Below are 26,946 nucleotides of genomic sequence, written 5' to 3'. Positions count from 1 at the left end.
ACTGACAAGAGTCAGCTCAGAAGCCAAAACTGGAGAAATGAAGCAAATGAAAACAAACCAACTCACTGAGAAAAGCCAGTTAGACCCAGAAAGTTCTTTCAGTTTGTATAATTTAAGGTTTCAGTGAAGGATTATATTTTACATGTTGAAAGTATCCCCCAGGCAGTAAAGTTTAGCCAACCCAGCATTTCTTGGGGGCAACTGCAGAACTGTTACAGTCTGCTGATTGAAACCACACCTCCTGAAATAAAACAGGAGGGCAGTGATCACTGTTCATGGATCACCATAGATAAAATCAAGAGGCCACCTTTCCAAGCCCTATGAACAGCACCACCACGGCAACTCCTAACGTGTTCATTTTGATAATTGAAATATTGTCCGCCTTCCACATCACAAAAGAACCCAAAAGGACCTAATTCACCAATTACAAACTAAATAGAAGAAAGATAACATTCTCCGGTTGGGAAAGGCCCAAGCTTACATTTTCTGATAGAGAAAGTTTTTTTTACTTCAACAAACTGGTTATGAAGAGAGCTTGAGTTTAGACCATGAACCAACATCACACGAATACAGCAGCTGTGGTGGTTGCTGCAGGTATCCCAGGAACCCATAAGGTGCCTTTTCATCAGTGGATGAAAGTCCCTAAACCCAGTTCTATATTGTCTTATATGGAAACATAGATAGGAACCCAGGTCCATAATTTCTCATAAGACCATATAATCATCAAACAAGAAACAGAACGGAGGCACTCAGAAAGGCTGGATTGTCCAGAATACGCAATAATTCATAGATGCAAGTTATTAGGTAAATAGCAAGATCTTAAAAAAAAAAATCTATTTTAGCCATGGGACTTTTGGAGTCTCAAGATTTAGTTCCTGAGATCTATTCTCAGCCACTGCTTGCTTTTTTGCCCAAAGGAAAGTGCTGGTAAGTCGAGGGAATTAGCTGAGGACTGATTTATTTGATTATCTCCTTAACATGGCTACAGCTCAGGAGTGTATCCTGTTGGTCCCTGTGCTCTGTGGTGTCCTGATGTCATCCTCTACCTCAGCAGTGTTTGTCTCCTGGCTCAGAGGCCAAATTAGAACAGGACTCTAAGGGGGTGACAGATGGGAGAGGAGGGGAGCTGGGACTTCCCACCTCACCCTCTTGATAGAGAGTCACACTGAGATTCGTCTATTCCCATCTCCTCAACCTCAGGACCCTCAGAGATATGTGTAACAGACCTATCTCCAACCAGACATGGAGTGTGGCTGGGGTATCTGGGGATTTCGATTCTCCTCATTATCCTTTGGTATGTTTTGAATGGAGGGTTAGCAGCCACAGCAATGGTCCCTGATCTGCAAAGCACTTCATGACTTACAGATTGCTTCCCTGTACTTTATAACTGAGTGGTTGACAGCCTGGACTCTGAAGTCAGGGTTCCAGTCCCAGAGGCATGGCCTCAGACAAGCTGTTTAACCTCTCTAAGTCTCCATTTCATCATCTGTTAAATACTTCCCACAGAACTGTTGGGAAGATGAAAAGAGATAGCGCAAATGAAGCACACAGCAGAGAAGCAAAAAGTATGTAAGTGTTGAAGAGATGTTAGCCATTATTATTAGCATAATGTTATTTAAACCTCATAATAACAATCCCATTAACCATAGTGGAGACTGGCAGGAGACAGAGCACACAGGCTCAAGCACACCCATGTGTATGTGTGCACGCATGCACCCATGGCCAGTTGGTGGGCAGTGTGGATGTGTGTAGAAGAACTGGCATTAGCAGTGAGGTAGGCTCCATATAATGCTGTGCTTGCTATGTCCCAGGAGGTGTGCAGCTATACTGTGGACCACAGATAGTTGGGAATCCACTAAACAAAACCTAAGAGTATTTAATTCAGATCATACTTCATTGACAGAAGTGGTCAGAGAGATCAAGTGACTTGTCCAGGATCACCCACTTTGTTTGTAAGTGGCAGAGCTGAGATGTCAACCCAAACTGTCAGGCCCTAAAGCCAAACTCAGGGCAGAGGGGAGGGGGCTGTGGAGTTCTGGCCACTGGAGGGATTTCAGAAATGAACCCAAATTGTCTTCCCCACAGCCCTACATCACCTGGCACTGCTGAACAAAAACAAAGGGTCTCATCCCAATAGCTGCTTCTTATCTTGGATGGCTCAGAAGTTAGATGTGTGAACTAAATTATGTACCTCATTCTCCCCCCAAAAAGAATTAAAAAATGCCAGCTCTGCCTTTTGTCAAATTTAGCACTGTATTCATACGCACAACACCAAAATGTCACATTTGTGAATCAGTAAAGCCATTCTGAAAATTCAAGAAATCCAAAAAACTGTCCCTGGTGCATGTCCCCCACCACAGTTAGAGTGCCCATCATTCTCCCCAAAAAGAGGTGAAAGTTCCAATTCATAGAACAGCTCACGAGTGAAAACTCTCCTCCTGGGAAGTACAGACAGTGGCAAATTTTCAGGACAGACGTTTACATGAAAAAAATGGTATTGCATCATTAAAGAGGTTAATGAGCTTCGCAAGGCAGATGCCCTGAACGTCAGGAAGGGGACAGCAGAGGAGGGGACAGGGTGGTGGTAGAGACACATACAGGGAATCACTCCCATTCTTCGATGTCAGGTGTGGTCAGGAGGTGCCCTCCTCATGGTAATAATTGCAGTGGAAGGATAAGTTTTTCTGGTGGGCACTGGAGCCTGGCTGATGGCTGGGCAGCAACTTGCCCTCACATCCAGCCCCGGGCCCTCTGAGTGAAGAACGTACTTCTCAGCACAAAGATCCCTAAAGATTCTGCCAAAACCATATGGTTCAGTGTTTCTCAAAAGGGGTGCCACAGAATATTTGTCCTAACTGAAAGTGCTCCATGATCAAATAAAGTACGAGGAAAACTGCATACTATTTCTTACTCTTGGAGAGTCATAAGGCACATTAGCATGTGGAAGGCTCTGAGAAATGCTTTATAAAGAAACTTGCCTAGCTTTTTAAATCAAGCATTTATAAAACTTATTTAATCATTTTCCTCCTCTTCTCATTTTTTAATCTAAGACCTAGCAACATCTCATTTTGGAAAACATTTTCAGAAGAGCAATTCTAGTCCAAGTTCCCTCATTTTACAAAATATGAAACAGATGCACTGAGGTCTTAGTGATCTACTAAGGGTCACAAACAAGTTAGTAGTTCTTATCCTTCAGTGAGTTAAGGGTATATGACATTGTGTGGATAGGTTCAAGAAAATCAGCAAAGATGCTGGGACAAAATATTGATCAGCAGATCAATATCAGCCTTTTGATCACACTCTCAATCAACAGCAGGCTGAAGAAGGAGTGCCTTTTACCCCCTACGTTGGGGTTTGTTCATAGTAAATTCCAGAATCAAACCTGAGGGAGCATTTCAAGTTTGAACAGGAAAAACACATCCAAAATCAGTCATTAGGGCCAGCAACAGTTGCATGAAGCTGAAATGCAGAGTCCAACAGGGGATGGAGAGCCAAGGAGAACCACGGTGACAAAGTTCACATTGATGGGGCTGACTGGGTCTAAATAAACTCTTGACATGGTGTCCCATGCCCTGGGCTGGGTATCTACATGTTCCACGGTGGGTTGCTATAAGTGTGTGGTGCTCAATTCAAGAGGTCAAGAGCACAGACATAAAGGAACTTCTCTACCATAATGCCCAGAACTTCTTAACTTAACCCTGCTCTATTCAGTATCTCCATCAACTTCTTAAATTAAGTCATAAAATGCTTTTTTTTAAAGTCAACTCCACTGATGACATAAAATGGAAAGAAATAACCAAAACAATGGACAAAAAAAATCTGAAGTTATCTCGGTAGGCTGGGATGCTGACCCAAAATCGACTTATCATTGATAAAGTTAGTTAGGTTTAAGTTAGCACATCATAAGGAATCCAGGTGGTTACTAAAAGACACAACATAGATCCCACTTTTTTCTGTACTAATCAGACTACAGCTGGAGGAATGGAATCCACTTTATTCATATGTATTTGAGTTATATTTAAATAAGACGTTCATAGAGGGAGTACCTCTTACTCAAGAAGCATTACAAGCAACAGCCTGAAGACTGACTGGAAACTGGAGAACCTACAGTTGTTAAGGATAGAGAAGACTAGAACACTGCACCACAGCTGTCTCCAAACAGAGGAGAAGCTCTCCTGTGGAAGAAAGGAAGGACCTAGTTTGGAGAGTTTTAAGAAACTGCACAGGGGCAATCTATGGGGAATGCAAGAAGAAAATGTTTCAGTGCAATAAAACAAATAACTTTCTAAAAATATGAGCTGCCCACAAATGGCAGGAAGCCAGATGTCCAGGATTCTCTGAACAGCCACCTCTAACCAGACTTTGCTTTAATTAAGTGGGATAGCCTCAGATTTTCTCCAGGAGTTCTGCCATGCTTCTTCATCCTGTCTATCCCAGATTCCTGACTTCCTTCCCATTCATGACTATGATTTGACTTTCCTTCCTTCCACCCTCAGCTCCCTCTCCCAGGTCCACCACTCCCCATCCTTATGTTCCACTACTTTTTCCCCATACACTTGACCCTGACTTCCAACCAGGACGTGTGCCTTGCCACACTGCATGCCTTGTCTCCAACACAAATCTCACGCTAATCTAAAACATTTCTGTCTGGATCACTCATGGTCACACCAGTCATGGGGTAGAGAGACAAAGGCCCATCTATCAGGGATTTGAGGAAGGGACTTCCTTGGCTATGGGAGACTGAGGCAATGACGTGGAAGGGCTCATTAATGGTTTGTTCCTATAATTTCTGAGGTAGCACTGGTTCTAACATACAAGACTTTCAAAGGCTATGCAAAGGCAGTTCTATGACATTAAGCAAGTCAGACCATGTGTCTATTCCCTATTCTTAGGACCCCATCTCTGGAGGTAAGGCTGCTTAAATGGATGTTCACTGAGCGGGAAGAAGCATTTTCACACCTGCCTTCCAGGACCTGATCAGATTCAGATTATCCTTCTGGGGTTCTATGATTCACTGCACAAAATTCTTCTTCTTCTGTGGTGAGCCTGTGGCTGGTTCACCTTGGTTCCAACTCGAGAGTAGCCTTGTGGATTAGAGACCTGGCAGGAAATCAATCGCTAATCTCTTTTTAGTGGCTCATCCTTCTCAGTAGGATTTTGGAAATAATCCACAGGCAAAGGTGACTTCTTGATCTGTCAGAGAGGAATACTAGAGAGAATGCTATGCTCTAAGACTAGAACATGCATAATTGTCCCAGCTCCGAGTGACCTGGGAAAGTCAGTAATCCTCTCTAAACCTTGGTTTCCTCACCTGCAGATCTGAGAAATTTCTATCTGCAATAGTTCCTAACTTTTCTGGGTTACAGATGATCTTGAGAATCTGATGAAAGCCGTCAACTCACTTCCCAGAAAATGCTTAAATGCACATACAGGCAAAACTGTGCATCCAATTTCAGAAGGTTAGAGGAAAACATGAAGACCACCTATAGAGATTCTATAGCAACCTTGGACCCTAGGTTTAAAACTCCACGGACCGGGCTTCCCTGGTGGCACAGTGGTTGAGAGTCCGCCTACCAATGCAGGGGACACGGGTTCGTGCCCTGGTCCAGGAGGATCCCGCATGCCGCAGAGCGGCTGGGCCCGTGAGCCATGGCCACTCAGCCTGCGCGTCCGGAACCTGTGCTCTGCAACGGGAGAGGCCACAACAGTGAGAGGCCCGCATACCACAAAAAAAAAAAATTGCACCCTATTTCATGGAAGTATTGAAGTCAACATTATTAAGTATTTACCAAGAAAAAGAAAACATATCCCAACGCTTTGAGAGATACAAAAAAAAAAAAACAGTTCCTGCTTTCAAAGACCTGGCATTATAATTGGAGAGAGGAGAAATGAATCAAGTAACAATAAATAAAACAAGTTAGAAATAAATCAAATAGCAATAACTATAAACAGTAACTAAACAGAGGCTACCATCCTATAAGATTAATTGCCGAAACAGTGGCAGAAAAAGAGGAAGGGGCATAGAAGGCAAAGAATGCACACTAGTCCAATACAAACGCCTTGCCCTTTCCTTTCCAATAGGTTCCCTCCTTCACTTTCTCTCCATTTCAAGCTCTCTCGAATTCTTGCGGCTACGAACTTTTACAACTTTTAAGTTTAAGCTTGTAAACTTCCCTCCATCTTCCTCCCCATAGATATGGAGAACAGTGCTGATGCTGATATGAAAGGTAATACGTTCCCTGTCTCCCTACTTCCTCCCCCTCACTTCCAGCCCTTTCACTGACTACTCCCTAGACAAACAGAAAACAACAAAAATCTTTGCTTTGTCATGTCCTGCATGAGCTAGATAAATGCTGGAATGATGCTCACCTGGCCATGCCTCTCAATGGCTCCCAAATATCCGGCTCCTTCATGTCTGCATTGCTTATGCCCTTTCCCACTCCATCTGCCCCACTCCATAAGCCCTGCCGTCTTAAGGGCTCAGCATAAATCCCACCCACCCCAAGAAGCCTTGTCCTAACTCAACTAGCCCACACTAATTTCTTATCTTTTCACCTTTATAACAGACTGTCAGTATCTCACACATCTTCCGTCTTACTGTTCTTATTCTTACAAATATGTCTTGTTACATGATCCATCCTGTGTTGCCCAATAAATAACAGACACAATCGAAGTTGCCAAGAGCAGCTTATCAGAGGCTGATCTTTACGTCTGGATCCCAGGTCCAGGAATACCAAGCCAATTAGGTAGAAGCTAAATGAGCACTGGACACAGTTCCCTTTACCTGCATCGCTCATTTCGGTGCATGCGTGAACACGCATGCGAAGCCCACACAGACCATCTTCCTCCTGAGGGGTGTTTTGAACAGACTTAAACTGTTCAAACCCTCAATCGACCTTTTGCAAAACAATGGACTCCCGAACTACTAGAGGTTTGAGCAAGATCAGGAACCATCCTATAAAAGCAATGAGCCAAAAGCTAATAAAACTACAAAGCTATGATATCCCCCTTGTTTGCCCTCTTCCCCCTCCTCCTCTAGAAAAGTAAACAAGTATTCTTGTTTATTCTTCTCTTCCCCTTTGCTTTTGTAGTCCTACGTTTCCAAACTTTGTCCTTCCTGATAAATGAAGAAACAGAAATCATTTTTACCCTAACTCGAGAAAGATATTCATGTCCCTCTTCATGTTAGTGGAATGGCCTCCCTTCCTTCTTTTCTTCCTCTCTCTTGGGGGCGGGGGCAGTGACACTTAATGGAATTGGTGTTTCACAAAGCTTCCTTTTCCAGAGTCTTTTCCTTGTGTCTCCCAACCCCATCCAGCCTCCAGAGGCACAAGAATCAGTGCAACATCTTTACAAAGTCTCAGAGATGCTATCTCTACACACTAATTAGAGCTGGGAGTGGTCCAGGTATAGCTGGGCTAGTAGGCATCAGCTTGTGATCTAATGAATTTGTGAAACACCATAAACTCAACCACATTGCAGATCCATGATGCTTATTAACGTATTAAATAAAGGCTTTGAGATGTCCTACTGCAAAAACATCTGTTTAGCTTTGTTTAACCAGGTGTTTCCCAATCTTTTCTTGCCCGTGGAATCTTTTTTGGCCTCTAACACCTCTTAATGTTCTGAATAAGTGTGTTCCAGAGACCACATATTGTAAAATGCTGACCTAGTCCAATACTCTCCTTTTTCTCATAAGGATAGTAAGAAACAGAGAGGGCCATTAACTTACTTAATCTCACCCATGAATGGCAATACAAAGCACTACATAAAAAGTACAGCAAGCTATAGACTAGGAAGCCAGGATGTCTGCGTGAAATCTCCTCCCAGCCATTTTCTAGCTGTGTGGCTTCAGCCAGCACCTCTCCTTTCTAGAGTTATTTTCATTCTCAGTAAAAGGAGGATTTTTTTTTTTTTCTTCCAAGGATTTCTAAGGCTCTTTTCAATTCCCTTTTCTGGAATACTGAGAGACTCTAACACTTGCTGTAACACCTCCTGGAGCAAGTCCCAGAAGTGTGAGTCTATAGTTTTTCTAAATTTAAAGTTTAAAAAGCTCATGAAATTGTCAACGCACACAAAGGAGAAACCAACAGCAAAATCCCCCATGGTTATGAAGATACCCCCGAAAGGAAGCAGGGGAGAGACAGAGTCCAGGTCACCATCTGCATGGAGAGGCAATCAGAGTCCCTGTGGCTGATTCTGTAGTCACTAGGAACCGGGAAGCCCCACCCACACACTGCTTACCTAAGCTCGAGGAACACAGCTCAGACCACAGCTAAGGCTAGGGCTCAGTTGTGACTAACCACTGTGCCAAGATCTGTCTCTGGACCCTAGGCACTAGATAAAAACATGAGGATATTTCAGCACAACTTAGATGTCTTATGCATCCACGGCATCCTCTATCTGTTCCTCACCCTTACCCTAAGGTAATGCTTAGACACCCAGGAACAACATTTACAATCCTCTGCAATCACATGAGCATGTAGCTTTTCTGTCATCCTTAGGACCACACCAGACAACAATCTCCATGTGGGCACATAACTTGCCAGCTTGTTCCTCACTGTGTCCTCAGCGTGTGGCATTAATTGGTACTCTTTAATATCTGCAAAATAAATGATTATTTCTAAGCTAATAGTTCCTGATTGTTAAGACTCAGAAAACACATTAATTTATAAGTTCATTGACTATCTATTAAGTGCCTTGCCTATTGTGAGCACTGAGCTAGACATTATGGGGGAACCAGGAGAGAATTCCCATCAGATCCTGCTCCCAAAGAAATTACATTAGACAACATCTATGAGGACTTAACTGTGCCAAAACTTCTCAGCCTGCTCTTCCTACCCCTCCCACTCCCCCATTCTGTTCCTTTTCCTGCTTTCCCCATTTGAGGACATGACCTGGAGGCAACTACTCACTTGATCACCTAGAACAGCAGTCATCATCATCATCATTACAGATGACATTTACTGAGTGTTTATTATGTGCCAGGCTAGCAATGCTATGAATTTTGTACAATTTTTGCCCTATTTTACAGAAATGTGTATATCACAGATTCATGCCTTTCTTTCCACCTCCCTACGTCTTGAGGTAACCGGTCTTGAGGTCAGCTGCACATCATAAATGTCTTTCCCTTGCACCTTGGTCAGCGCTCCCATGAAGCACCAAAGCTTAATCTCTATTCTTGTTGGAACTATTTATAGTCGCCTTCTAAATGGTCCTCTGGCTGACTGACAATCCCTCGACCTCAAACCACCCAAAACGGAAATGGCAGACCCACCCCTCTTACCCTGCATGTCTGACCATGTCCTCCACCTCCATTCAAACCCTCTCTTTGCTCCTCGGTGCAGGTGAGCCTTCGAGATCAGGGACGGCTCTCCAGAGAGGGATGGCCACCACTATGCTAGCTGCTCAAGCTCCCTGGAAAAATTCTCCCAGCCCTTTCTCTTACAGGCCACCCTGAACTTCAAAATACTCCTGCATTACCTCCTCCAGGAGCTTTCCTGACCCCCAAGGCTTCCTCCTGTGCCCCTCTTTGATGTTCATTTAGCACTTCCAACAGATTGTGGCCCCTACTTAATGGCCCTTGACTCTGAGACCCTAGGGTGGCCAAGTCTGGAGGCTGCTCCCTCTGCACCTGGCACATCACCTAGAAAGGTGGAGAGGCCTTCTCCTTTAGTGCAACTCCCTCCTCCCCTTGCCTTGTGGCTTTATTTCCCACTGGGCAATGCTTTACAAAAATGTTAGAGTAATACAGCGCACTCTTTTCTCTCATAGCTTTAAAAACATTAATGTTTCAAGAAATAATTGAGTAGTTTCTTCCTATCAAAAGAGAGTGCTCTCATTCTTTCCAATGAAAAAACTGAGGCTTTGAGAGATTGAGTGACTTGCCTAAGGTCAGACAACTAACGAGGGACAGAGCTGAGATCCAAACCCTGGTGACACAGCTCCCAACATAGCAGTTTTCTCACCTGCCCCTGCCTCTGCCCAGGGCCCTCTATTAAAAAACAAACGAAAAAAGAATGTATATGTATATATCCATATCCATATCCATGTACCTACATGCATTTATACTTACACAAATATATAATATTAACACATGTACACATATATGAATATGAATGTAACCCAATGATTAAAGAAAAGGGTGGGGACTCTGAAAACTTCAGAAGGGGAAGAGATTCCCCCCAAGAGGGGGCCGGGTAGGGCGCGCAGCAGAGCAGCAGACAGCTGGTGTTTGGGTGGTAGTAAATCACCCTGAAATGAGCCTCTTCCTTGGACTCAATGAGGCCCCCACAACAAAGGGAGGCCCAGCTTGCAGCCGGACAGCCTGCCCGCCAGCCCCAGACGCGCATAACAGCTTCATTCAGGAGCCCCACGTCCACACAAAGGCCCCGAAATCAATCCGACATCCCGCCACCCTGGACAATGCCTTGAATCTTCCCAGAATCGAAGGCTCAAACGAGGGGACAGCATTCAGGGGAGATCAAACCGCCGGCCTGCCCCTGAAAGCAAGCACGAAAGGAGAGTTTTTCAGAGGAGGCTGGGGAGGAGACGGTGCGCAGTGACTGTGCTGGCTCCCACCCACCCGGGCACAGGCACCCAGCCACCTTTGGGACCCCGGGCGTGACACTCGCCAGCCAGGGCCACTGCGCCGCTTGGCCTCAGGCTTTGTGCAGCCCTGGCCCGTGTGAACCTCCTCCGCCCACTTTTCCCAGTGGCGCAGGCCGCACACACATGCAAATACCCCGCCCGAGGCAGGGGCTTAGGGTGTTGACAGTGGCAGCCCCCACGCCAGGCCAGGCAGCCCCTGTTCCCAGGCAGGGCCCCTGGAGGTGCTCATCTGCCCCATTCTGCTTCCTAATCCGGTTATCAGCTGCAGAGCGGGTTGCCTGGTGGAGCTGGGGAAAGTCCTGCAGGGAAGGCGGGCAGGCTGCCGCTCCAGCAGATGAGCCCGGATTGTACCCCGAGGGTCATTGTTAAGGCTCCTAGGTCTCTCCCAGTCCCGGAGACCAAGGCGGAGATCACGGTGCCAGAAACCCAGTGCTACACTGGGCCACAGTCTCCCCTGGATGGCCGAATTCAACCTGCACCTAGGGAGTAAGGCGCCCCAGCAATGGCCGAGTGAAACCTTGCTACGGGTAGCAGAGTACATTTGACTGATCTGTGGGGATGCATGCACTGGAGTGACCAAGGCGTGGCCCATTATATGTGCTGTGGCCAGAATCTCTCCCAAAACTCCAGGTAAAGCTGCCTTAAATTTGACTTTCTAGGTGGCCACCATGAAGGTTAAATAAACTTTGATTGAAAACAAAGGGCGTATGCTGGAAGCCATTCATCTGGTCCCTAAATCTCCCTCCTCCCTCCTGCCTTGGCTTTTCTGTGTCAGCACAGGCAGTGGACAGGGTCTGCAGGACAAGGCGTGGTTATGTGGGCAGCTGCCCAGGAGAGAGCTGAACGAAACTGAGAAGGTACAGGAAACTCTGTGCAAGAAGCTCTCAGTAGAAGCTGGAACTTGGTTAACTTGGGCCAGTCTTCCCTCAACCCCTTATTTTAGCCACAGATACCTCTATTTTTCTCTCACTAAATTACTGGCCAAACTTCTTCCTGGAATTGATACATGAACAGACAGCCATTTACCACGTTATATAAGAAATCCTGCCCACCTTCCACTGCCCCTCTCAGACCATCCTCTCAGAGCTAGAACCCTGGACAATACGGTACGAGGTGGGATAACTGGAGGAGGGGGCTGAACCTTCAAGATGCAAAAAGGGTACTTTCTGCTTTAGATTCACTTCATTCTCAACGGCTTCCACTGGCCGACAATAGTAAATTGAATCCAATTTCCCTCTTGGAAGGGTCAGTTGTGTTTTGTTGTTGTTGTTTTTTTTTTTTTTTTTACCCTTCCCCTTTCCATTTTCTGCTTTTGTAGCTCACCTCCTCCAATCTACTTCCCTACAGGAGCTGAAATTAAACAAGCTCCCCATATGCCATGCCTCACTTGTTGTCTGTTCCCCTCACCGCCATCTGGCCTATTTGCTCAGCCAAAAAGAGAAAGAGAGGGAGAGAAAGAGCAAAACGGGGGGGGGGGGGGGGGGGAGGAGAGGGGAGGAAAGCAGGGAAGCAGGCGGAGGGCAGGGGGAGGGCAGAGAGGAGGGGGGAGAAGGAGGAAAATGAGGAAGGGTGAGGAAGGGTAAGGAAGGGAGAGAGAGAAAGAGGGAAAGAGGGAGAGGGGGAGAGAGGGAGAGAGAAGGAGGGAGAGCCAGACACAATGAGGAGGCAGGGGTGATGATGCAGCCTCTCCCATCTGCTCCTTGGCCAGAGGCCCGGATGGAGCAGTAATGGAGAGCAACAGAACCAGTGATAATTAACCCAAACACAGACCTGTTTATTTAACCTGCTCAGATAGATCAACTCTGAGGCTGCACTCTAGCAGAGGGCGCCGGGACACACTTAGGGAGACACCCTGGAGGCTGCTAAGGACACAGAGGCAAGTTGGCCCTCCCCACAGATATCCTGGGGCTCAGTGTGTGCTTGGTGAGCAGGAAAGACGAGGAGAAAGGAGCTGCTGAAAGAAGTCACTAGCACCCACTCAAATCTTCTGGTGAGGGATGTTTTTGTCATCTTGCCCTTTCCCATGCCCATTAGCCTATTTCATGGCAATAGCTGCTTCTGGATGGCCAAATGCTGCCAAGGAAAGCTAGCCAATGAGATACACTTGTCTCCTGCAGCTTCTTGCCCCAGTGTTCCCTCTGGACCACTCCCCATCTTGGCATAAGGACCAGGGGGGCAGGAGACAGAAAACAAGCTAACTAGAGGACACAGAAGACCTCAGACTAAGATGGTCAGTAACCAAGGACAAAAGCCAACGGCACTGATTAAGCACAGGGTGAAAGAAGTCTAAGCTTCAAGGCCTACATCAGCCATTTTTGCTGCATCACCGGGTCTGCATGCCTTCCTCTCCCTCAGCTTCAATTTATCTGCTTAATGGGGGCAGCCAAGCTGACCTCCCAAGACGTTCCAATCTTCAAAAATTAAAATGGAAAAGTTCATTGTGATCAGTCCGTACTTTCTTCCCCAAGTTAGGGAGGAGACTACAGCCTTGAGCAAGACCACCAAGGATTATGATCTGTTTGAAATGGGCAACGTGCAGTGCCTAGAGAGGGGTGCTACACCACCTACATCTCCACCCTTGCAGGCCCCGGAAATAAAGGACAAGAACATCTCCAGGGCTGAATAGCAGCAGATAGGAGTCGTGAGTCTGGGAACCAGACCCAAGAAGCCTGGGCTGAGCACTGAGAGTTGGTGAGAGAGAGAGTGCACTAGCTGGTTTGAAAACAGGAAGCGTCAGGGGTAGCCGAGGAGCTGGCAGGCACCGGATTCCAAGTGGCTTCACGCTCCTCAGTGGAAGAAATGCAGAGATAATTTGAACATGGCTATTTTCAAGCTCCACAGCTGAGCTCCTTGCTCTCCCACCCCACACCTCCCACCCAGCCCTGCAATTTGGCAAACCCTTTCTGCTGGCTGCTCTTATACCCAATATGTTGGGTTGCCTTAGCAACTAAGGCAATTATCTCCTTGGAGCAGTTAAAACAATGACCGTCATAAATAATAACAATAAGAAGGATGATGGTAAAAAATAGATCTTAGGCTTCCAGGATCATAGGTTGACGGCGGAAAAGGAAAAGAGGTCCTGATCGGTCAGGCAGTAAGAGTTAGTCTCTTATGGACCTAGTCTTATTTTATTTATCTAGAGAAAGAGACAGAAAATACTTAGCTTTTTTTTTTTTTTTTTTTTTTTTTTTTTACTGCCCCAGCCCACACCCTCAGGCAATTTCAGGGACGTTTCCTATTTGTTGTTTGTTTATCCTGTATATCCTCCTATCAGCCAGACCCAGGAAGAGCACTGAACACTAACTGTTTAATACCCATCTCCTCTAGGGACCAAGAACTCCTTACAGGCAGGCACTGAGTCTGTCATCTTGGTGTACTTAGCACTTAGCTTAAGACCTGGCACAGAACAGGTACTCAAAAATATTCACTGGTTGAATGAAAATATTATATTACATTGAATGAATGCCCAATTTTTGCTATACTGTTTTTTTTTTCTTTTTAAAAAACCCTCTAGGCCAGATAATTTTGAAGTCACTCCAATCTCTAACATTCTATGATCTTAGAATCTACTAACCTGTACTCCAAGATACAATAGGGCTTCACATTTACAAGAATAAAGACAAATCAAGATGTAAGTTCCAGTTTATCCAAGTACAGGTTTCATTCACCTATAGAACCATCCAATAAAGTTTTGTGAATGTAGAATGTCACTTGAGATAAAACACTAAACTTAAAATGATTAAAAACGAGGATTAAACTGATAATGGATCATACAACTTTAGCTCACTCTATCCCAAACATATATGCCTTCCATCCTACACTCCTCAAACTCCATCCCAGGAATGATGCTCCACCAATTAATGAAACATCAATTAATGTGCAGGATTTGTAACTCTAAACAAAGACAATCTATCTTTTTCCAGTGCCCATGGGAGACATAGTGAAAAACAGGATCAGAGTTGAATTGGATCATCTCAACTCTACCCTTCCCTTTATGTTCCACTTTCTTTTGAAGTATTGGAAATTTAATACTTGACACTTTCAAAGTACATTCACATTATATGCACTCTCTATATTAATTCTTGAGATAAGTTGGGCAGGAATCATTATTTCCATTCTAAACATGAGGAAATGAAGTAATTGATCACAAGTGTTGATCACCAGGTTTCTTGCTGTTTCCTTTCCTGCTGTAATGGCCACAGTGTATAAAATGTATAATGTGGCCATTAGTGTAAAGGTGAAATGTACAACCTTAATTTTTGTGTGTGTGTATGTGGTGATCCAAAGTTTTTCGGGTTCTTTTGTTTGTTTTTTTTTTTAACCATTTTCTATTGAAGCATAGTTAATTTACAATGTTGTGTTAGTTTCAGGTGTACAGCAAAGTGATTCAGTTGTGTGTGTGTGTTTGTGTGTGTGTGTATATAAATATATATATACACACACACACAAACACACACACACACACACACTCTTTTTCAGATTCTATTCCATTATAGGTTATTACAAGATATTGAATATAGTGCTTTACAGAAGTGCTATACAGCACTTCCTGTGCTATACAGAAGGTCCTTGTTGTTTATCTAGTTTACATACAGTAGTGTGTATATGTTAATCCCAAACTCCTAACTTACCTCTCCCCCACCCCTCCCTGCTATCACCTTTGGTAACCATAAGTTTGTTTTCTATGTCTGTGAATCTCTTGCTGTTTTGTGAATTAGTATCATTGTATCATTTTTTTAGATTCCACATATAAAGTGATACCATATATTTGTCTTTCTCTGTCTGACTTGCTTCACTCAGTATGAAAATCTCTAGGTCCATCCATGTTGCTGCAAATGACATTATTATATTCTTTTTTTTAAATTTTTATTTATTTATTTATTTATTTTTGGCTGTGTTGGGTCTTCATTTCTATGTGAGGGCTTTCTCTAGTTGCCATGAGCGGGGGCCACTCTTCATCGCGGTGCACAGGCCTCTCACTGTCACGGCCTCTCTTGTTGCGGAGCACAAGCTCCAGACGCGCAGGCTCAGTAGTTGTGGCTCACAGGCCTAGTTGCTCTGCGGCATGTGGGATCTTCCCAGACCAGGGCTTGAACCCATGTGCCCTTCATTGGCAGGCAGATTCTCAACCACTGCGCCACCAGGGAAGCCACCTCATTCTTTTTTATGGCTGAGTAATATTCCATTGTGTGTGTGTTTGTGTGTGTGTGTGTGTATATACACCATATCTTCTTTATCCATTCATCTACTGATGAACACTTATGTTGCCTCCATGTCTTGGCTATTGTAAATAGTGCTGCTATGAACACTGGGGTGCATATATCTTTTTGAATTAGAGTTTCCTCCTTTTTCTCGGATATATGCCTGGGAGTGGGATTGCAGGATCAGATGGTAACTCTATTTTTATTTTTTTTAAGGAACCTCCATACTATTCTCCATAGTGGCTGTACCAATTTACATTCCCCCCAACAGTGTAGAAGGGTTCCTTTTTCTTCACACCTTCTCCAGCATTTGTTATTTGTAGAGTTTTTTTTTGTTTTTTTTTTTTTTGTGGTACGCGGGCCTCTCACTGTTGTGGCCTCTCCCGTTACAGAGCATAGGCTCCGGATGCGCAGGCTCAGCGGCCATGGCTCACGGGCCCAGCCGCTCCGCGGCATGTGGGATCTTCCCGGACTGGGGCACGAACCCGTGTTCCCTGCATCGGCAGGCGGGCTCTCAACCACTGCGCCACCAGGGAAGCCCTGTTATTTGTAGAGTTTTTAATGATGGCCATTCTGACTGGTGTACCATGATACCTCATTGTAGTTTTGATGTACACCTTTCTAAGCTGACAGCAGAACATTAAGCACACGCCTATTCTCACTTCAAAATGCCGAAAGGAGTTGATGTAACTCTACCGTTGAATCCTTGGAGCCCTATCGTCACAATCCCCACTCTGGAATAATAATCAAAACTTCAACACCTCCAGACTCAAGGCCAGCAAAACCTATAAATGCTTAACCTTGGCAAGTCTTTTGGGAAGGTTCCTGACAGGGATTGGGAAAACAAGTTCCAGGGAACTGTGACAACTCTCAGTAAATAGGTGTACCTCATCCTCTGGTATTCCAAAGCAACTCCAGGCAGATGTCCTATTTTTCTGACCAAAGTCTATTCTTCAGACTCTATTCTTCTGATCATAATGGAAGGTCACCGGGCATCTCCCCACTCCCCATGTGTGCACCTGCAACTCCATGAGAGTCAAGTCGTTGCCCAGAAACCAGAATTGCTCCTACCTGGGCTTCAGACACCTGCCAAGAGTGTGCACTTACTGGACTATAACCTAATATACTGATTTTGTAAATTTAATGAGCACACTGCCAACCTCTTCTGTATCCTTTACGCATTCGATTAAATAACAAAAACAAATTATCCTTTTCAGAGTACTTCAAATGTGATGGACCTGAATCCAAAATCAGGTCTCACTGACAATGAAAAACAGATTTTCCAGAACCTCTGATGAATGAAAATATTTAGTTAGACTCTTTCACAACTATACAAATATCTTATTATTAAAACATATATTAAAAATGTTATGACTCCAACAGTTCTACAAATTATAGCAAATCTGATTAAACAAAAAGCAATTATTTTCATTTCCAAGTGTAAAGGATTGTGCTTGGAGGTATGAAAGGCAAGGTAAGATTGTTTTTAGATGTTTTGTTAATCCAAGTTGTTATCACTACTATAATAAGGTGTGGTAGGCAGAATAATGAATGGACCCCCAAAGACGCCCCATGCCCTAATCTCCAGAACCTGTATGTTATGTTACATGGCAAAGGGCAATTAACATTGTAGATATAATTAATGTTGTTAATCAGCTGACCTTATAATAGGGAGAGTGTCTTGGATTAACTAGGTAGGCTCAACATATTCTCTAAAAGCTCCTTAAAAGTGAAAGAGGAAGGTACTATCAGAGAGATATCAGTGTAAAAAAGATTCCAACTGACATTGCTGGCTTTGAAGATAGATGAATGGAGCCATTAGCCAAGGAATGCCAACAGCTTCTAGAAGCTGGGAAAGAAAACATCCTCCCCTAGAGCCTTCAGAAGGAATGTAGTTCTGCCAACACCTTGATTTTAGCCCAGGGAGACCCGTTTCAGAGTTCTGACCTCCAGAACTCTAAGGTAATAAATTTGTTTTGTTTGGGGTGGCTAAATTTGTGGTAATTTGTTATAGCAGCAATGGGAAACTAATACAGAAGTTGTGACTCTGTGTCTATGTGTGTGTATGTTTGTATGTGTGCACATGCTCCTATATATGTTCTCCTTACAAACACAAATATTTTTTTTAATGTGAAAATTTGTCCTCCTATGGTTTCAGGAAAACAAAATCAAGTGAAATGTAAATGATGTCACAATTTTCTCTTAGGACTATGAAGCTTCAGAACCTTTTTAATGTTGATAAAGATCTCTAGCAGCATAGACACTAGACAGGATTGCAGAGTGAATGAAAAGAAATCAACATGACACATGACTACAGAGTGAATGTCACTCTCCAAACAAAGGCAACTAAATCATTAAGTGGCACTGGAGACCCCAGTAACTGAGCCTTCTGCAGAGGGACACAGCTAGTGTGGGGCACCTCAGTCCCCAGTTTCAATAGCAGTTAGCATGGCCAAGTCCGAAGGGACTCCAGGTGCCAGTCTGTCAAAGAAATAAGAGAAAGGGCACAAGCATGTGAACACGTGGAGCTGTATGTGCTTCTGGATATACAGATGCCCAACAACTAACAGTCCTGAAAAAAGAGGATTCAAAAAGCGGTGGACAACAGGGATGACACTGTCTCTATCAAAATAGCCATGGCAGGTAATTAATTCACTTGTGAGTGGTACACAGCAAAAAATGTAATCCCTCTCCCTCCCTGACATCAGTTTGGCCCATGCTGATGCAATTCAAACCAGCTGAAAGTGATCACATCGGAGTCTCAGGCTGGAAAGGACCTCATGGTCATCTAACAATACCACACTTCCGAGGCACAGAATTCCTGCTACGAAACACCTCCAGCAACTGGAAACTCACTGATTTCAATGGTAACCCATTCTGTCCTTGGAAATTCCCAGCTTTAAGTCTGAGATCATGCAGTCCATGCACTCATCCTACAGACAGAAGTTGGGAACAGAGAAGTGACTTTTCTAAGGTTACATACTCAGGGAAGACCAGGTCTGACCCAGATAAACTCAACACAGGATTCCAGCAAGCCAGGCCTGCTGACCAGTACTCACCAAGCAACTTGCCAGACTTGTAACCAAATTTGCCCCTCCTTCCCAACCTGAACTGCCATCTGAGCTCCTAGAGCTCAATATCCACTCATTAATTCATTAACCATTCATTCGTTTATAAAGGTTTCAGAGTCTATTATGTGTCAGGCCCTGTGCTGGACATTGGAGATATAATTAAGGAGACAACTGTAGAGGGAGGGCAACCATGTGTGTAGAAGGAAGAGAGGGAGTACAGAGAACAGAGTGGCCAAGTTTGCCAAGGGCACAAAGGAGGTCAGAGAAGGCTTTATAAGACAGTTCCATATAAATCTCTCAGTCACGCTAGTCCTATCATTTCCAGCAATGTCACCCCTTCAAAGAACTGCAAACCAAGCAATCTCTATGAGAAACAGAACCATGATGGCAGTGAATCAATCAACAAATTCCTGGTCAGCACCTGTGGGTCTGCAACTTGTTCTAAAAGCACTGTGGGTTATGAGAAGAATATGAGTGAATTTATAAAAGAGTTGTCACTATTGAGTCATGTTCCTGAATTTCAACATTTTCTCTTCCAATTAATTATACTCTTCATTTTCCACAAAGGAAGAACATTCTCCAAAGGAAACTACAGAATGCTTCGGGAGGGGCACTGCTGAATTCAGCCCCCCACTATGACAGATAACCCTGATGTCCATATTCAACCTATAATCCCTCTTGACTTGAACTCACAATCAGTCTTCCACAGGTTCATCTTTAAGCACATTTCAACTAAATCCTTTGCCCCTATACCAAATCCCCTTTCTCTGGATGCTCTTATCCAACAAATATTGAGAAATTTAGCTTTGATTATCTAACTTCACAATATTTAATTAATGAACATCTCTACAAATATTTCTACGTGGACTTACAGGTAACTTCATCTCCTCTTACTTATTGTACAGCAAAATTCCTTACACGCAGGAATGGAATATAACAATTTTATACTGTCCAGAAGTTAATCATATAGGGTCAGTTAATACTTATTGAGTACTTACTATGTACCAGGTGCTATGCTAAGTGCTGTGGGGAATGCTAATAAATTAAATCCTTTAACCCCAAAAGAGATTTCCTAATCTAAATGGGAGAAAGCAACATAAAAAGTAAGCAAACGAATAAAATTTAAATAGTTCAAAAGAAGAAATGTGACAATGGGGACACATTTTGCCACTAAATAATTGACATTGGCAATAGGTATGCTAGGAGTTTGGGAAAAGGAAGGTGTGTGCTGAGGAATCAGGAAGGAGAGGACTTTTCATGGAAAGGTGACTATTGGCCACATGAGGGGGAGAGAGGAAGGCATACGAGGTCACAGTAATGTGAAGAGAAGAATGGAAGTGGGAAACGGCCAGGGAATGAACAGACCACTCAGAAAGTGGTGAGAGACAAGCCTTTAAATAGAAGTTTGGGTGAAACTGGAAGCCTCTTTGAATGCCATACTAAGTTATTTCACTGTCTTTTTATGTCTTGTAAGAGCAATGGCATTTACAAGGGCCTAGGTCAATCCATATACCCTCCCAAAGTACATAAAAGAGCTCAAATAGCAGCCGGCTAGCAGGATGTACACTCAGTCTTTGGGAAGGCCCAGGGAAGAAGCTAAAACTAGCACAGAGTAGGGAGCTAATTAGTAGTTCACATATAAATCCAGATGCATGAAAGGGCGAAGAAACTCTCCCTAGCAGTAAGTATCATATCTTACCCTTATATCACATTTACAGTTTACAAATTTTTATACTGTTGGTGTCTGATCTTGTTCTTTAATATCCTTCTAGAAATGATCTCATCCTGTGTTCTGGAAAGCCCACTGGAGTAGGCCTCAAGAGGTCCTCTGATTTTCAGTCTCTGCTCTTGACCCCGTTTGCAGCGATCTGGGATTTGTGGTCCCATCTTCACTCAGTCCTTCCCCCAGCTCCATGGAGGCCTTGAACTGTGGTGGGAGTAAGGGAGCTCCGACCCAGCTAATCTGCGGTGTATGCCCTCAGGGCTTCTCAGCCACACATCTGTGGATTCGCAAATCATTCACAGACTGATCAATTTCCTCATCTACACGTGAAGTTGGCACAGAGGTCACAGAGGTTGGAAGTGGAGACTCCTTACTCTCCAGTGGGCAGGGGGAAGGGGTTGTCCCAGCGATTCCATCCAAAAGCCGATTAATCTTCAAAATTTCCTGAGGACAGCTTGTAATTCAAAGGCCACAGTCCTGTTGATGGGGCAATGAAAGAGGGTTTTGTTTTCCACAAAAAGGGAAATTGAGGTTTTTGTGGTAAAAGAGAAGGATGTAGAATCAGCCACGTAATGGTTTATTCACAGCCTGACCCCTCCCTAAACCCACAGAGATATTGGAACTGAGACTCCTCTCTGTCATGAGTCACGCAGACTTGCATGGGCCTGGTGGACTCAGGAAAGAAAACACCAGTCAGCCCGTGTGTACAAGCATTTGGGGACAAAGATGTGATTCAACGATGGAGAGATATAGGCCCTTGACTTTAATGTGGAGAGACAGGCCCGAAGACAGGGCTGTCTGGGTCTTACAGAGCCGACAGGTCCTCTCAGAGGCCAGAGTGGCTATCACTTTTGGGGCTTGTTACTTGAGCCCATCACAGCTGACTTTTCCACTGACATCCCCAACTTCCATATTAATTATTTACTTACCAGAGATTCAGCTTGGCTATGTCAGATGGAAATAGGAGGGGTGATGCTGTAGCTCATATGGGCAGGCGTTGAAACACTAAGAGAGGACACCTTTCAGACCACATGCCCATCTCCAGCAGAGAGGTGAACTACTTGCTAGTCTTAAAGGGCTCTACAATCCCTACACCTTTTTTCCTCATCTACATCTGGAAGCAGAAATAGAGGGATGTACAGATCCCAGGACCTCCCCCTGGGAGTTGTTTTTTGATTAAATATTTTCTTGGCCTAATATCAGAATACTGAGGGGAAATGTATTCTCTGATTCTGGTTTGTCAGGGTTTGAAATCATAGGTGAAAGGGTGCCGAACTGCTGGGAGGGCCTGCGCAGGAGGGGGCTCAGCCATCACTGTGAGCTCTGTTTGCCGGGAGAAGGACAGGTGTTAAGTTACATGCCTGGGGAATGTGAGCGCCAGGAAGGGACCTGGTGGGTGCCAGCCAAAGCAGCGAGGTCAATACCTCCTTCTGTACCAGCTCTTCCTGGAGACCAAAACAACAAACCAGCCCTTGGCTTCAGGTTCCTAAAAAGACCTGAAGTGTTCTTGTTTACTGTTCTAAGAGGCTGCACAGCACTTCTTTTTAAAGTAATTTATTTCACTGAATTAAAGACCTAGGAAAGGCAGCAGTACATGCAGTGAGGGCTAAGCAGGACATGTTTACAGAGTACTTTATCCTTAGCAGTAAGGGTCTAAATAAATGCAACATCCAATATGGTTGCTCCTGTCAAAGGTACAAGGGTGAGAAATAGCACTCCATGCATTTTGATAAACATCTTTACTTATTTATCTGTCCTGACACAGGCTTTGGGTTTCCTCCTTCACTGGATGCCTGCTCAGCACACCAAGTTCCTGTGGGGAGAAGTCTGTGATTGTACATGTAGAAGACAGCAGGGGCTATAGGGCGGGCAGCCCCTGCAGTCAAGTTGCAGCATGATAAAGAAAATAGAATCTCAGAGTCCTGCTCATCTTCAAGGAGCAGTAAGGTAAATTCCAAGAAGGTCATATTTAGATATGAATTTCAACCAATTCAGCTCTCATAATGAGGATATGTGATCATCTACTTGAGTGGTAATTAGGTTTCTTAGGTCAGTTCTGAATCTAAATCCTCCACGCATGTCCAGCACATATGCACACTCACACAGCACATCATTCATCAAGTAGGTCTAGACAGTCCCAGCACAAAACCTGAGAATGCAAACCTCACAAATACACACATGCACACACACCCCAGCCACTGGTATTTAGTGATAAAGAAAACATGTCAAAACGGGATCGGACATGGCATAAGGAAGAGGAAAAGTAGTCCAGCCAGATGTTATGGAAATTCCAACTCTTATTAGGGCAAGAAATCAGAATGACAATGATGATTCGATAAGAATCTATGAGTCTAAACAGACATAGAAGATTTTATTTCATATTGGTGACACACTGACCAGGTAAGTAGTATTATCCCCATTTGACAGATGAGGAAAATGACGTTGGGAGGCCATGTGTTTACAAAGTGGCAGAAACAGGAATTAGACCAAGGTCTGCCTGATTACACTCAGTTTCAACTCTTTCTCCAGTTTGTAGAGAATATAAGAATTTGTGTGTGCCTGGGGTGTGTGTGTGTGTGTGCATGTGCGCATGCGCGCGCATGCGTGAGAGAGAGAGAGTTTCTCTATCTTCTACAATCAGTGTAACTCCATTCAACCCGGGGTCTTGGTCTAGTTGAGTAAAATATAAAACCAATATGACCAGGATTTTAATTCACAGGTTAAAGTTATTCTAAGGTTGGTTAGATGGAGATAAAGCCAGAGCCAGAACCCAGGTCTCTTGGCTCCTAATTCAGGACTCTTTAAGCCACTGGACAAGGGCCTTCCCCACAAGGATTGCGACAATCTCGAAAACTTCTCTGTGGACCCTATTTTCTGTCAGGAAGATATCACTTAAACAAGTGGTTCCTTTCTCTCCTGTGGCCATGTAGAAAAAGCAGGGCTTTGACAGAGCCTAACAAGCTGGGTTGGCCTTAGTGACTTGCTTGACCAATAGAATGTAGCAGAAGTGACATCTGTTAATTTTGAGACTAGTATATAAGAACTCTTGAAGCTCCCACCCAATTCTCTTGGAAGGATATCAGGGAAGAATCCAACGATACTGAGCCTGACATGCTGTGAGGAAACTCAAGTCAGCCATGTTGAGAGGTTGTATGGAGACAGCAGCACCCAGACAGCCCCAGCTGCTCCAGGCATCTCAGCCTAAGCACCAGACATCCCCAGCAGACACGACACGAGACACGAGAAGAGAGAGACCCAGCCAACAGCTAGAGCTAGTCACAAGTCTGGCAAACTCATGCTGTCCCAGCCATTCCAGATGAGTTCCAGACCATTGAAGAGCGGAAATAAGCCATCCACACTATGCTCATCCACAACATGGAGACCATAATAAAATGGCTGTAGTTTTAATGCCACTAAGTTTCAGGGTGGTTTGTTATGCAGCAGTTAGACAATGAGAACAACTTCTGTCTCCTGCATAAAGGGCTCCCAGCATGATCCAACCGTCCAAAACTCCTGGGACTATCTGAGCCTTCTCCTCCCCCAGCCCCAACCACAGCTTTCTCATTGCTCCCTTGGTGTCCCTCTTGGACCTCTGGGCAATACTGAAGGGAAAAGAATTGGTTGAGAGCCTAAAACAGAATAGAGGGGCTTCCCCGGTGGCGCAGTGGTTGAGAGTCCGCCTGCCGATGGAGGGGACACGGGTTCATGCCCCGGTCCGGGAAGATCCCACATGCCGCGGAGCGGCTGGGCCCGTGAGCCATGGCTGCTGAGCCTGCACGTCCGGAGCTTGTGCTCCGCAACGGGAGAGGTCACAACAGTGAGAGGCCCGCGTACCGCAAAAAAAAAAAAAAAAAAGAATAGAGGCAAGACAGGTAGCAGATGTTAAATGCCCTCCCCTTGGTAGGCAGAAGTGATACATGAGAGCCTCTTGGATGCAGAGACCAAGGAACACAGGTTGTGAGCACATGGAAAGTTGCGAAAACGGAGGTTCGGAAAAGGCATACAGTCAAGGAGACAACTGGAGAAAAGAAAACCCTGAGTGTGAGAGGCATGAGCTGGGCTCCTCACTGCCATCCTCCCCCAGGCCCTTTGCACGTTTCCACATCCAAGCTCACACTGTGCTCCCCAGATTCTCCCTGGCTCCACCATTTGCATCCTCAAGGACTCCAGCAATCTCTGACAGCCTATTGATTGACAGTTTCTCTTATCTTTCCTCTTAGTTTCCCATGTTTGTCTTCTCCCTACAACTGGAATAAAAATTGTTTGAGGGCAGAACCTATGTTATATAATTTCCCTTCACATTCCACAGTACCAGGCCCAGACCTGAACACAATAAAGGAAGTCCTATTCAATATGTGTCTAGGGACTGAAATTCAGTACGGTCCACATACACCAAGGGCAGGTTATGTCCCAGGCTCACTACTTCAGGTTTCTGCAATGTTCCATGATGTGTTTTCAAGAACTTGACTCACATGGATGCAGAGCTGCACTTCACTTCACCAGCAGGCTTCTGGAAAGATTGGTCTACACTACAGTTTCTGTGGAGCAACTAAGCTCATGCACCACAGGCTTCACAGGCTTCTGATCCCACAACTTCACTGGAAACACTCTCCCGAAAGTCACAGTGAGCAATGTTGCCAAAGTCTGTGCTACATAAAGCATACACTTCTGGGGCTCTTGGGATTTCTTCTACTCTGGCCCCATCACTCTTTGCAAAAATGTTTCTTCTGCTTATCTCCTAAGTGCCTGTAATCCCCAAGGTCTTCCCACAGCCCTCAGACTCTACAAGTTACCCCAGGCAAATTAAACCACACCCATGATTTCCCTTGAAACGAAACTCAACAGGAATCACATACCTTAGCATTCTTTTCCCTAACCAGCTCTTCTTTATGAATGGTGATATGCATTTACCTAAGAGATAAATTCCACCTTCTCATTCAACAACTTAATCCCATTAGCCAGAGTCAAACAGATTCTACTTGCTTAATGCCTTTTGAATCAATTTACTTCTGATGACATCCTCTGTCACCAGTGTGTTTCAGGGTTTTATCACTTCTCACCTAGATTATGTTAAAGGCCTCCAACCTCTCTCCCCTATGATCTGCTCTCCACATGACCCTCCATGTGACCTTTCCAGAATATAATTCTGTGTAATTCCTGTGTCTAAAATAAATCATAATTTTCAGGATAAGGTTCAACCTCCTTGTACACAAGGCCCAAGAACAGTGATTCAAAGTGAGCTCTAGAGCCAGGCTTCATGGGTTCAATTCCAACCTCCACATCTTCCTAGTTCTTTTTTTTTAAATAGAATTTTTAAAATAAATGTATTTGTTTATTTTTGGCTGCATTGGGTCTTTGTTGCTGCACACAGGCTTTCTCTAGTTGTGGCGAGCAGGCTTTCTCTAGTTGCAGGGAGTGGGGGCTACTCTTCCTTGCAGTGCGCAGGCTTCTCATTGCAGTGGCTTATCTAGTTGCGGAGCACGAGCTCTAGGCGCGCAGACTTCAGTAGTTGTGGCACGCAGCCTCAGCAGTTGTGGCTCACGGGCTCTAGAGTGCAGGCTCAGTAGTTGTGGTGCATGAGCTTAGTTGCTCCGTGGCATATGGGATCTTCCCAGACCAGGGCTCAAACCCATGTCCCCTGCATTGGCAGGCTGATTATTAACCACTGCACCACCAGGGAAGTCCCATGTCTTCCTAGTTGTGTGAGAGAAAAATGGCTCAGTGTTTCTGTGCCTCGGTTTCTTCATTTGTAAAGTGGGGATAAGAATAGTAGTTATCTTGTAGGCTTTTATGGGGATTATATTAGGTAAACAGGTGAAGGGCTTAGAATTCTATCCAGCACTTAATAAGGATGCAACAAATATTAGTTCCTATCTACATTCTTCCCACTGCTCAACCTTCATCACTGCTCCCAACACACTCTGTGTCATTAATTTGAGCAGAACTACTTGTATTTCCTCTCATCGAAACTGTGTTTTACCACCCAGACCTTTGTCCAGGCCATTCTTTCTTTGTGGAATGTGCATTCTCCACCTTAGTCTAACCGATTCCTCTTGTCTCTCAAAACTTGCTCCAAGGGTTCCCTCCCCTTCCATCCCTGAAGCTTTCTGTTCACTGCATTTAGTATATTATTTGGTAATTTTCACTTCATTAACCTCTCTCACTCAAGTTTGTGTGATTCTTTTCGTTTTTATTGAGGTATGGTTGATGTACAATGTTATATAAGTTTCAGGTGTACAACACAGTGATTCACAAATTTTAAAGGTTATATTCCTTTTATAGTTATTATAAAATATTGGTTATATTCCCTGTGATGTACAATATATCCTTGTAGTTTATT

General features: G+C 44.4%; 1 protein-coding gene across 2 annotated transcripts in view; it reads right to left on the bottom strand.

Annotated features, from left to right (window-relative positions):
- SETBP1 (SET binding protein 1) overlaps positions 1-26,946 on the bottom strand; it is a gene marked incomplete at both ends in the record, with an annotated part of 352,207 nt that overhangs the window by 299,710 nt on the left and 25,551 nt on the right. The gene's annotated exons all lie outside the window — the stretch shown is intronic.

The sequence above is a fragment of the Hyperoodon ampullatus genome (assembly GCF_949752795.1).
Source record: "Hyperoodon ampullatus genome assembly, chromosome: 13".
NCBI classification, from domain to species: Eukaryota; Metazoa; Chordata; class Mammalia; order Artiodactyla; family Ziphiidae; genus Hyperoodon; species Hyperoodon ampullatus.
The sequence above is the reverse complement of the archived record's forward strand: the minus strand, read 5'-3'. Positions and strand labels throughout refer to the sequence as shown.